Below are 12,165 nucleotides of genomic sequence, written 5' to 3' on the forward strand. Positions count from 1 at the left end.
CCTCATGATTTGTCAACTCGCGCACAATTTGTCAGTCCTTCACATCGGAGTGCTGCTGTAGGCTCTTTGGGTGTCTTGACCAATCAAAATCAGGTAAATCGCAGGTCGCGCCCGGGCACAAAACACATTGCTCAAGGCGCACTCTCCATTTTCTACCGGTATTTATTTAAAAGGCGTGATAACACATCACTCCCGACGGACACAAGCAAACATAACTTCTTATGGCTGGGGGGCAGTATTGAGTAGCTTGGATGAATAAGGTGCCCAGAGTAAACTGCCTGCTACTCAGGCCCAGAAGCTAAGATATGCATATTATTGGATAGAAAACACTCTGAAGTTTCTAAAAATGTTTGAATGATGTCTGTGAGTATAACAGAACTCGTATGGCAGGAAAAAACCTGAGAAAAAATCCAACCAGGAAGTGGGAAATCTGAGGTTTGTAGTTTTTCAACTCTTTGCCTATCCAAGATACAGTGTAAATTTGGTCTGATTGCACTTCCTAAGGCTTCCACTAGATGTCAACAGTCTTTCGAACCTTGTTTCAGGCTTCTACTGTGAAGGGGGAGCGAATGAGTGTCAGGCCATGAGTTGGTCACGCGCATGGCCGTGAGAGCGAGCTGCGTTCCATTGCATTTCTAAAGACAAAGGAATTGTCCGGTTGGAACATTATTGAAGATTTATGTTAAAAACATCCTAAAGATTGATTCTATACATCGTTTGACATGTTTCTACGAACTGTAATATAACTTTTTGACTGTTTGTCTGGACCTAGTGCTCATGCCTCATGAATTTGGATTTGTGAACTAAACGTGCGAACAAAAAGGGAGTATATGGACATAAATTATGGACTTTATCGAACAAAACAAACATTTATTGTGGAACTGGGATTCCTGGGAGTGCATTCTGATGTAGATCATCAAAGGTAAGTGAATATTTATAATGCTATTTCTGACTTCTGTTGACTCCACAACATGGCAGGTATCTGTATGGCTTGTTCTGGTGCCTGAGCGCTGTACTCAGATTATTGCATGGTGTGCTTTTTCCGTAAAGCTTTTTTGAAATCTGACACAGCGGTTGCATTAAGGAGTAGTTTATCTATAATTCCATGCATAACACTTGTATCTTTTATCAATGTTTATTATGAGTTTTTCTGTAAATTGAAGTGGATCTCTGCAAAATCACTGGATGTTTTGGAAGCAAAACTGAACATAACGCGCCTATGTAAACTGAGATTTTTGGATATAAATATGAACTTTATCGAACTAAACATATATGTATTGTGTAACATGAAGTCCTATGAGTGTCATCTGATGAATATCATCAAAGGTTAGTGATTAATTTTATCTCTATTTCTGCTTTTTGTGACTCCTCTCTTTGGCTATAAAAATGGCTGTGTTTTTCTGTGACTAACCTAACATAAACGCATAATCGTCGTAAAGCCTTTTTGAAATCGGACACTGTGGTGGGATTAACAACAAGTTTATCTTTAAAATGGTGTATAATACTTGTATGTTTGAGGAATTTTAATTATGAGATTTCTGTTGTTTGAATTTGGCGCCCTGCACTTTCACTGGCTGTTGTCATATCGATCCCGTTGACGGGATTTGAGCCGTAAGAAGTTTTAAATAAAATAAAATCAAAGTTTGTCACGTGTGCCGAATGTTGCTCTCGATGTTGCAGCTGTAGAACCTTTTGAGGATCTCAGGACCCATGCCAAATCTTTTTAGTTTCCTGAGGGGGAATAGGCGTTTGTCGTGCCCTCTTCACGACTGACTTGGTGTGCTTGGACCATTCTAGTTTGTTGGTGATGTGGACACCAAGGAACTTGGAGCTCTCAACCTGCTCCACTACAGCCCCGTCGAAGAGAATGGGGGCGTACTCGGTCCTCCTTTTCCTGTAGTCCACAATCATCTCCTTAGTCTTGGTTACGTTGAGGGATAGGTTGTTATTCTGGCACAAACCCAGCCAGGTCTCTCCTCCTCCCTATAGGCTGTCTCGTCATTGTCGGTGATCAGGCCTGCCAGTGTTGTGTCATCTGCAAACTTAATGATGATGTAGGAGTCGTGCCTGGCCATGCAGTCGTGGGTGAACAAGGAGTACAGGAGGGAACTGAGCACGCACCCCTGGGGGGCTCCGGTGTTGAGGATCAGCGTGCAGATGTGTTGCTACCTACCCTCACGACCTGGGGGTGGCCCGTCAGGAAGTCCAGGATCCAGTTGCAGAGGGAGGTGTTTAGTCCCGAAGGTCCTTAGCTTAGTGAGGAGCTTTGAGGGTAATATGGTGTTGAACCCTGAGCTGTAGTCAATGAATAGCATTCTCACGTAGGTGTTCCTTTTGTCCAGGTGGGAAAGGGCAGTGTGGAGTGCAATAGAGATTGCATTATCTGTGGATCTGTTTGGGCAGTATGCAAATTGGAGTGGGTCTAGGGTTTCTGGGATAATGGTGTTGATGTAAGCCATGACCAGCCTATCAAATGTAGCAGCCTATACACCTAAACATTAGCGATCTGACACGAAGTATTGCATGGGAAACAAGAGCCTTTTTCAGTCTGATCAATTGTAGGCTACTAACAACAGCAGCTGCATAGTCTAGCCTACTATGCTCTCTGTCCCTCTGTCCAGGGTAAACAAAGCAGTAACCTTGTGTATTTACAGCCCATTTGTTTGTGGGAATATGTGAATAGGATCAAATTTGGTTTATATTCAAAATTGGGCCGACTAGGCTACCTAGACTTTATCAATCAGCCCTATTGTGTGGGAGGAGGGGAAGGGCCAGAGAGTGGGGAGGAAATGATTAACTGGAATTAATCAGTAAACACAACAGCTGACATAGACTGTGAGTTATTTTTTCACTAGGCCTACAGTTACATAGGGCAGGAGTACACGATGCAAACCAGCTTAAAGAGAGCTCAGACCTGTAAGGTTCATTGTCCAATCATGTTGCTTTCTCTGTGTCTGTGTATAGGAAACCCCCCTAGTCCTTTTAAAAATAGAATTCATATGAAAAGTACAATGTTGCTGCAGTTTGACAGGGTTTTCATCCTCCCCAAGGCCAGGAGTTTTTCCAGGAGTTTGTTTAAACCATGTGACCTGATTAGAAAAACTCTGGTCCCATCATAGCCCGTTTTACCTTGTCGGGTTACCAGATCAGGAAAAACTATGGGCCCCAGAATTTCTCTTCCGCCACACCACTCTGGGACCTGTGGCGCCAACTGCAAACAGGAAGGATGATCTTATTTACAAGCAAGCAGTGAGTGTGTGAGTACTGTATGTGCTTGTGTGTGTGTGAGTGAGTGCCTGTGTTTGCGTGCCAGTGTGTGCCAGTGTGTGTGTTTGCATGCCTGTGTGTACATGAGTGCGTGCGTCTGTGTGTGTGCCAGTGTTTGCGTTTAATTGAATTTCATGCCTGTACTATACGGTGTGTGTACGTGCACTACAATTCAGAACAGCTATGGAGAGTGAATGTTAAAGCAAACCCATCACTCACTGTCCGAATATCAATAGTGCTGTGAAATGCCACCGTGGCGACTAAGCGCCACCTTGACAATAATCAATGAAAATGTCACCTCAGGGGAACCATTCGGTTGGTTGACATAATAGTTAAATAGGAAGCCAGATGCTCAAAGTAATTTCCATGTGAAACGATGAACTCCCCAGGTGTACTTCTAGAGTCTGCTGGTCCACTATGTCTTCGGTGAAATGCCAGACTCAATGTTTTATTATTACTACGTAACTTCAACAACTTGATGTTTCAGCCGCACTGAAATGAAGTCCACCTTCAACTGAAACGGTAGAAACGGAACAGAAAGTGAAATTGGCTCACTGGTTATTTTTATGCATTGCTAACGTAGTGCAGTATTTCATCCATTCCACCCTTGAGTTCAGAGAGCTGGAAATCGTGTGGTTTTACATACAGATGCTGCCAGATCTTATGTGAGTCCATTGAGCCGTGAGGCAGCATGAGCAGAAAAGGCTAGTCCCTCCAATCTACCCCAGTCTCTTTAATGACTCCCATCTCTATTAGACACACTCCTAATGTCTGTAATAGAGGGGTGTTTTACGACCTCCACACACACACTAAGCCAGGCACATGGTCCCTCTTGTCTCTGTGACTGCAGGCCTGTGACCCTTAGAGCAGTGACCTGGAGGCAATCATGGCTCTGTAGTAAAACCAGTAAGACTGTAACAGAGTAGCTGTCCACTCTCAGGTCTGGCATATGTACACACACACACACACACACACACACACACACACACACACACACACACACACACACACATGCTCACAAATTCAGACTCACATGTCACACACACACATTTCTTTGTGTGAGGCAGTGGGGATGTTGGCGTCACGACGTGGTTACTGGTCTCTGAGGTTTGATGGGACCCTTCCTGTCACTAATGGCACTGTGCCTTAACGAGGTGTGATGCCTGGCCGGGAGGGAGGCATGGTGGCTTGGCCCTGAGGGTGCCCCTGGATAGTGACTGCTCTGTTGTCTGGTTCTCTCTCTGTCAGTCAGGAAGCATGGTGACCGGACCTCTGGAGAGAGAGGTTAACAATGATGGGACTATGAGGAGAGAGGACTATCAGCCCCAGGCACACTGTCTGACTGGGGGAAGTAGACTGGAGGGGAGATGGAGAGGAGAGGAGAAGGCCTGCAGAGAGAGGGATGAGATGAAAGAGAGGAGCAGAGGAAGAAGGAGCCCATTGGGCAAAAACTGGTTGAATCAACATTGTTTCCACGTCATTTTAACCTAAATCCAATGACATGGTGACATTTGTTGTTCATTTCGCGTGGAATATAGGTTAGTTGACAAAAGCCCAGTGGGAGGTCAGTTCAGGAGTGTCGAGCGTGCCACGCTGAATTAGAGCAGACATGATCAGAATGATTCCCCTAAATGGCCATCGTGTGTGCAAGCATTCCTGTGTGTGTGTGTCTGTCGTGAAAACTGAGTAACACTTGGTCATCCTATAGGTCATGTTCTCAGGCCAGTGTGAGTTCACAACAGAGCACGTATGACAACACTTTCCCCCTACCTCTTACTCACCATATCAAACCAGTGTCTCTCTGTTCAACTACAAACATACCTCTCTATACTCTGATGACAAATGGGGGTGTGACCTTATTCAGTGTATGGTTGTGACATAGGAGCATTTGGCTCTAATGCCATAGGAATGGAGTAGGTGGAATTCAATCTCTTCATCACACACCACTCTGACTCATCTGCATTCAAAGGGTGGTGGGGGCACTGGAGTTATTGACCCACCCCCGAGCCTACTGTCACATGACCACTGCATTGGTGGGAATGGAATAAAAACACAGACAATTGACTGAGACACGTGGAACATCATTTTAAACAAAATCTTAATGATTGCTAGAAAATCTGATTCAGGAGCTGCGCCTTCATTGACTGAATTTTTTAAAGTCATCACCCACCTCATCCATCTATCCCTCCCTCGGCCTCTTTCTCTTTCTCTACCTCTCTCTGGCTCCCCTCTCTCATCCTCTCTATCACCGTCACCCTCCCTCTCTCCTTGGAGGGGGAGTAATTGTGTGAGGGTCAGCACCTGACAGCCGCGGCCAGTAGCAGCAGCAGCGACAGCAGATGAGAGCCATTGGCTTCCTCCCCACTCTCTGGCCCTTCCCCTCCTCCCACACAATAGGGCTGATTGTCTGCGCGACACACACCCACACACATATACACACAGAAGGGGTCTTACTGTGTGGGTAACGCTCCCCGGCCATATGCCCCGTCACCGTTGGAATGTGATTATCTACACAAGCTACGGATTGGAAACACACAGAGAAGAGACAGAGAGGAGAAAGGAGGGAGAGGTACGTTGAAGTTATAGTAAGTAAGAGAGCGTGTGAGAGAGAGAAAAGCAGGACGAGAGAGAGAGAGAGAGAGAGAGAGAGGGAGGGGAGGGGAGGGTGAAAAGGCGAGAGAAGGGAGGATGGGGCGAAAGCAGCAAGGCAGTAGTTTAGCGCGAACCCTGACCCTGCCTGTGTGCCTCTGTGAGGGCGAGAGGAACGGAGAGAGGGAGAGGTCGATTTTTCCTCATCATTCTGGCTTAAGTGTAACAAGGAGAAGGATATCCTATCTCTGTGGATGGTAGCTGTTGACTCTGACACACAGACCCATGCTGGACTAACGGAAGCCTTGTCTCAGGTCAGTGGGTTTTTCTCTGGTAGACGGACTGGACTTAAGCTCTCTGGTACACTGTAGCCACCGAGGGCACAACGCTGTGTTCACAGCTGTATTATACAGACAGGGGTGTTTATCACTGGTCCCAGAGCAGCGAGAGGAGCAGTCTACTGCTACTGAATACTGAATACTGAATACTGGGGTAAAATGTGGGGTTGTTGTTAGTCTGGTGACACACAGAGCTGATGTTCAGTATTCCGAGTAGACTGTCGGTTACACAAAGGGAGGAACACCTCACAAACGAGGGACCTTACACCACAGGATGTGCCTAAGATAGCATGATAAGTATAGCAGGGAGTGTGAGGGGTGTTTGTGTGTGTGTGTGTGTGTGTGTGGCTGTGGCTGTGGCTGTGGCTGTGCCTGGGGGTAGGAGGGGTATTAAGATGCAAGCAGGCTTTGTTTGTTGGCTGAGCCCCAGTGCTGCAGCCTCTCTTAGTAGTACACATGCAAAACACACACACACTTGCAAAACACACACATGTGATTTGCATACACACACTGACACACATGTGGAGGACTACTGCAGTTAGCCTTCTTGGCCACTGTTACAGCCCTTATCTCTCCCCGGGGTGTGCTCTAGCAGAGATGTTAGCCACACCAGCTGCATGTAAGCGTTGCCATAGCCTACCCTGCTGTAGCTGAAGCTGCTATTTCACCTTGCTGTTAGAGCTGCAACAGTATCTGTTGTTATTCCCAATGGTGTTTATCTTCAACTGTTAGCTTTCCTTTGCCATATCTGAAGTCATCAACTTTTGTTGCTGTGTAGCTCAATCTGATAGTGATAGATACCCTAGTAGTTAAACCATTAGCTTCACCTGCTACAAAATGTTAGCTGTAGCCATGGGGTCTTGCTGAGACTGGACTGTAACTGTTAGTGGTCCCCGCGTTCCTTGCTGTGTTGTTGAAACAGGCATGCAGGGCGACTCTAATGGCGCAATTCCACTAGAGGAACCAAGCCAGAACGTGCCGGAACCAGCACGAACTAGGCTTGTTGGTTGTTGGTTGTTTTCCATTTGTTGTGGAACTAGAAACAGGACTAGGTTTAATTTGCGGGAAAAACTGCTAATGAACGATGACGCATTTTGACAGAGATATTGTTGTGATCCTTGGTGACTGGCATTTTTAAGTTTGGAGGAGGGAGACGCGCTGGAGAAGATAACCAGGAGTTTTGTTCCATCGTTTTAATTTTTGTTCATGGGCAATAATGGAGACTGAACAAGAGGAGACGCACAATGTAAGTTTTCATCATGGGAGGAGAGAATCGCTTCAGCTGGTTGAAAGACCGGTAGAACCGTTTTAGGCTGTAGATAGCACCTTTTTTTCTAAGAGTGTAGTGACATGTCTGCTGCTGGTGTCTGACTTCCTTTTATTGCTTGGACAAACTGTCCAAAATACAGTTATGAAGCTGTTGTTAAACGAGGCGGTCAGGGCCATCTCAGCCGCCCTGGCTGTCCTGTCAGCTGCCCTGGCTGTCCTGTCTGCTGCCCTGGCTGTCCTGTCTGCTGCCCTGGCTGTCCTGGCTGTCCTGTCATCTGCCCTGGCTGTCCTGTCTGCTGCCCTGGCTGTCCTGTCAGCTGCCCTGGCTGTCCTGTCTGCTGCCCTGGGTGTCCTGTCTGCTGCCCTGGCTGTCCTGTCAGCTGCCCTGGCTGTCCTGTCTGCTGCCCTGGCTGGCCTGTCAGCTGCCCTGGCTGTCCTGTCTGCTGCCCTGGCTGTCCTGTCAGCTGCCCTGGCTGTCCTGTCTGCTGCCCTGGTTGTCCTGTCAGCTGCCCTGGCTGTCCTGTCTGCTGCCCTGGCTGTCCTGTCAGCTGCCCTGGCTGTCCTGTCTGCTACCCTGGCTGCCTTGTCTGCTGCCCTGGCTGTCCTGTCTGCTGCCCTGGCTGTCCTGTCTGCTGCCCTGGCTGTCCTGTCAGCTGCCCTGGCTGTCCTGTCTGCTGCCCTGGCTGTCCTGTCTGCTGCCCTGGCTGTCCTGGCTGTCCTGTCATCTGCCCTGGCTGTCCTGTCTGCTGCCCTGGCTGTCCTGTCAGCTGCCCTGGCTGTCCTGTCTGCTGCCCTGGGTGTCCTGTCTGCTGCCCTGGCTGTCCTGTCAGCTGCCCTGGCTGTCCTGTCTGCTGCCCTGGCTGGCCTGTCAGCTGCCCTGGCTGTCCTGTCTGCTGCCCTGGCTGTCCTGTCAGCTGCCCTGGCTGTCCTGTCTGCTGCCCTGGTTGTCCTGTCAGCTGCCCTGGCTGTCCTGTCTGCTGCCCTGGCTGTCCTGTCAGCTGCCCTGGCTGTCCTGTCTGCTGCGCTGGCTGTCCTGTCTGCTGCCCTGGCTGTCCTGTCTGCTGCCCTGGCTGTCCTGTCTGCTGCCCTGGCTGTCCTGTCTGCTGCGCTGGCTGTCCTGTCTGCTGCCCTGGCTGTCCTGTCTGCTGCCCTGGCTGTCCTGTCTGCTGCGCTGGCTGTCCTGTCTGCTGCCCTGGCTGTCCTGTCTGCTGCGCTGGCTGTCCTGTCTGCTGCCATGGCTGCTTCCTCATCTTCACACAGCTGATTGAAGTGCTGATTCTGCTGCTGACGCTGGGCCTCAAGTGTCTCCGGGTATGAGGCCTTGGCCTCCCTCATGATATTCAGGTATTTGCTGGCTGTGCTTGCAGTGTGTTTTCTCTTCCCTGGGGAAATATTTAGGCAGAATTAATGACATGTACAGTTCAGGAATAAGGCACAGACTCCAAAGCAAACCTGAGGGCAGCCTGTGTGAGTGCAGTTTTGTTCTCCAACCATGTATTGTCTGATCAAATGTATTCAATATTATCCAGCAAAGGCCAGTATGGGGCCAACCAGATATACCAACCAGATACACCAATGATGCAAATAATAAAGTTCTATGATTAATTGAATCATTGTGACAGTTTTATATGTAAAATCCTAGATCCACACTGTCTCCATTAATAATGTTTAGGAATATAACCATGCCATGACAAAAGCCCTCTGTGGACGAGATTGCCCACCCCTGTTGAAGACAGCTAAATTGTGTGATTAGGGCTAAACAAGTGAACATTGACATTGAACTGTTTACCAGACCCTTGGCGCCTGGGGGTGCAGGGCTCAGGGGTTGCAGGAGCATTGATTGTGTTGATGGACCCTGGGAGTGTAGGGTTCTGAGGTTGTGGCTTCACTATTCGAGCACACATTGGTAGCTAGCTATATAGTAATTTGGCTAAAAACAATGTATTACCGTGCTGATCATCGCTGCTCTGCGTCATCATGGCTTCAAATATCGCTTTCTGGTCCACTTTTGTTGTTGTGGTCTTTTATCTTTTTATAATCTTGTTTGAATTTGTAAATGTTTTTTTCCTGTTTTATTGACCGATGGATTCCGATCTCGGGTAATGTATCCAATATTTGATCAAAGCGTCTTCCATTTGCTATTTAAAGTGCATAGATGACATGTATTTTTACACTACCCCTGTTTTGAGACAGGCATAATGATAATGGTCCATTCTAAATCAAAATAAATGTCATCCATATATGATTGGACATCTCCAACTGACCAATTTGCTGCTTCTATTATTCGTTTTTAGCTTTAGAGAGTTTGGGGCTCCTATCTGAATCCTATGGTTCTCCTCTGTGGCCCTGTCCTAGACTCCTAGGACTGTATTACCGCCACTCACGAGTCATGAAGGCAGTCAAATTCCACATGTCCGTTTATTCACGGTAATTAGTCTTCTCCAAGCTCTGATGCTGCTGATGGTCATTAGTAGCCTACCAAACCTGCTAACTGCCTGGTACTCAGCACTCTATTGTCCCTCTTATTTTTTTACCTTTATTTAACTAGGCAAGTCAGTTAAGAACAAATTCTTATTTTCAATGACGGCCTAGGAAAAGTGGGTTAACTGCCTGTTCAGGGGCAGAATGACAGATTTGTACCTTGTCAGCTCAGGGATTTGAACTTGCAACCTTTTGGTTACTAGTCCAATGCTCTAACCACTAGGCTACCCTGCTGCCGATCTCTCTGACATCAATGCAAATGTAATCGGAAATGTAATCAAACACTTCATGAGAGCCCATGAGCTCATGTTGCACAACATTTCTATAGGCTATGCAATTGTGTGAGACAACAGTGGTGGCCTCTATTAAAAAGAGGAGGACCCCATCACCTTTCTATAGGCTAGGCCTACTATATTTATTCCTCAACATTCTTAATATTAAGCACATTGCTTCTCTTTACGACAATTGCTTCTCTTTACGAAAGCGTCTTCCATTTGCTATTTAAAGTGCATAGATGACATGTATTTTTACACTACCCCTGTTTTGAGACAGGCATAATGATAATGGTCCATTCTAAATCAAAATAAATGTCATCCATATATGATTTAGTATACATAAAGACGAGATGAAATCAAGAACAGTCTGATGGGTGACAATATTAGCCTACCACTTGTGAATTATATATTATCACTTGTGAATGATGCCCAGAGTAAGGCAAGAAACAATGGCTGTTTTTTGCTACTTTTTCTAATCATAGTCACACACCTTATGTAGCCTAGCCCATAGGTCTATAAGTTTTGATAAGGTTTGTATCACAACTAAAGTGGCTAAATAACTTCTTAAAATGAAGCACATAATCCGCTTTACAACGGGTGTAGAGCCTAACTGCTATACATACATAAGCAGAGCGTGAGTTTCAAGTTTGGGGAAGATCATTTTCACCATAAAAATGCACCTTTATCATAAAAGCATTACATGCATAATCACATTTGTGGTCACTTTTGATAATGGTGTTTTCCCGGAAATGGAACATTCACGCTTATAGCCTACTGCTGCGTGTATGAAGAAATAGGCTAATAGTTTATCAACATGTTAAGCGAAATGTTCTCATCTGTTGCGTCAGCCACATTGCTGGTGGTTGTATTATTTTAGGATCTATCGCATCCCACAACTGTCCCAGACTATGTTTCTCACACCGAATAGAATAGGTCAACTTTTACACTATGGGGGATGTAGATTGGCATAGGCTAGTACTTTTGCTGTTCGTTAGGCCTACACATCTTGTTGGCTGGCGAAAAGTAAATGTGGACAGTTCTTGCAATATCTTCAATATGCACCCCAGAATTGGATAAGAACGTGTCTGTCTTCACTTGTAGCCTGTGAAAAAGACCCGATCATGTGATTGAGAGCCATGTGAGTGAGGCTTCGGAGCATGCAACACTCAAGGAAAAAGGAATTATCATTATTATATTCAGCCCAAGGGCACAACGGCCACTGGCCGCAAAAGGCATGGATTTGTTTTTTAACAAGTAGCACCAGAGTCATCCGGTTCTTAGGGGGAGGTTGTCATTGACTTCTCTGTGGAGCTTTGTCTTTCACTGTGTCAGAGAGAGTGAGAGAGTGTGTGTGAGAGAGAGAGTGATGATGATGCTGATGATACTGACGCAATGGCACTCTCCTACATTTCGTGACCGCCACAGCCCTACGTAGGACTCAGGGCTGAAGGCTGGGGGTTCAGGCTGGGAGGGGTGTGGATGTGTGGGGGGAGGGAGGCTTCTGTCACAAAAGGCTGTTGGGGCGGGATGGAGGCCCACCGTGACCAGAAATGAGATTACATGGAGAGAGCAGCACATCAAAAGAGAAGCAGAGAGTGCTAAGTGCTAAGATCTTCATCAGACAACACAATGAATGAAAACTAAGCTCAGACACGTACATACACACAGGGAGGGACACACACACATACACTAGACAGCACTGTCTCATATTCAATGCCCCTGAAAGTATTTTGTTTTAGTGTTTTCATTCGGTGTGTGTGTGTGTGTGTGTGTGTGTGTGTGTGTGTGTGTGTGTGTGTGTGTGTGTGTGTGTGTGTGCCGTTTGCCCCAGCATGCTGTTTCAGCAGTGGTTGTCAGGGGTTCAGCAGTGTTAAGTTTGATCCCCACCTCTTCTCTCTTTCTCATGTTCACACTTTTTATCCCCGTCTGATCCTTTTTAACTAGAG

General features: G+C 46.7%; 1 protein-coding gene across 5 annotated transcripts in view; it reads left to right on the plus strand.

Moving 5' to 3' along the window:
- The window catches only part of fgd4a (FYVE, RhoGEF and PH domain containing 4a), a 106,254-nt gene that overhangs the window by 19,052 nt on the left and 75,037 nt on the right, over positions 1 to 12,165 (plus strand). The window contains exon 1 of one of the 5 annotated variants that reach the window (XM_021601984.2): positions 5,701 to 5,836. The exons of 3 other annotated variants lie outside the window; for them this stretch is intronic. The gene's annotated coding sequence lies outside the window, so the exon portion shown is untranslated. Of the gene's footprint in view, positions 1 to 5,700; positions 5,837 to 5,952; positions 6,171 to 12,165 lie in introns of those variants that run through there. One more of the 5 variants, XM_036977968.1, reaches the window with a different exon arrangement.

This window comes from Oncorhynchus mykiss, chromosome 1 (genome assembly GCF_013265735.2).
Source record: "Oncorhynchus mykiss isolate Arlee chromosome 1, USDA_OmykA_1.1, whole genome shotgun sequence".
NCBI classification, from domain to species: Eukaryota; Metazoa; Chordata; class Actinopteri; order Salmoniformes; family Salmonidae; genus Oncorhynchus; species Oncorhynchus mykiss.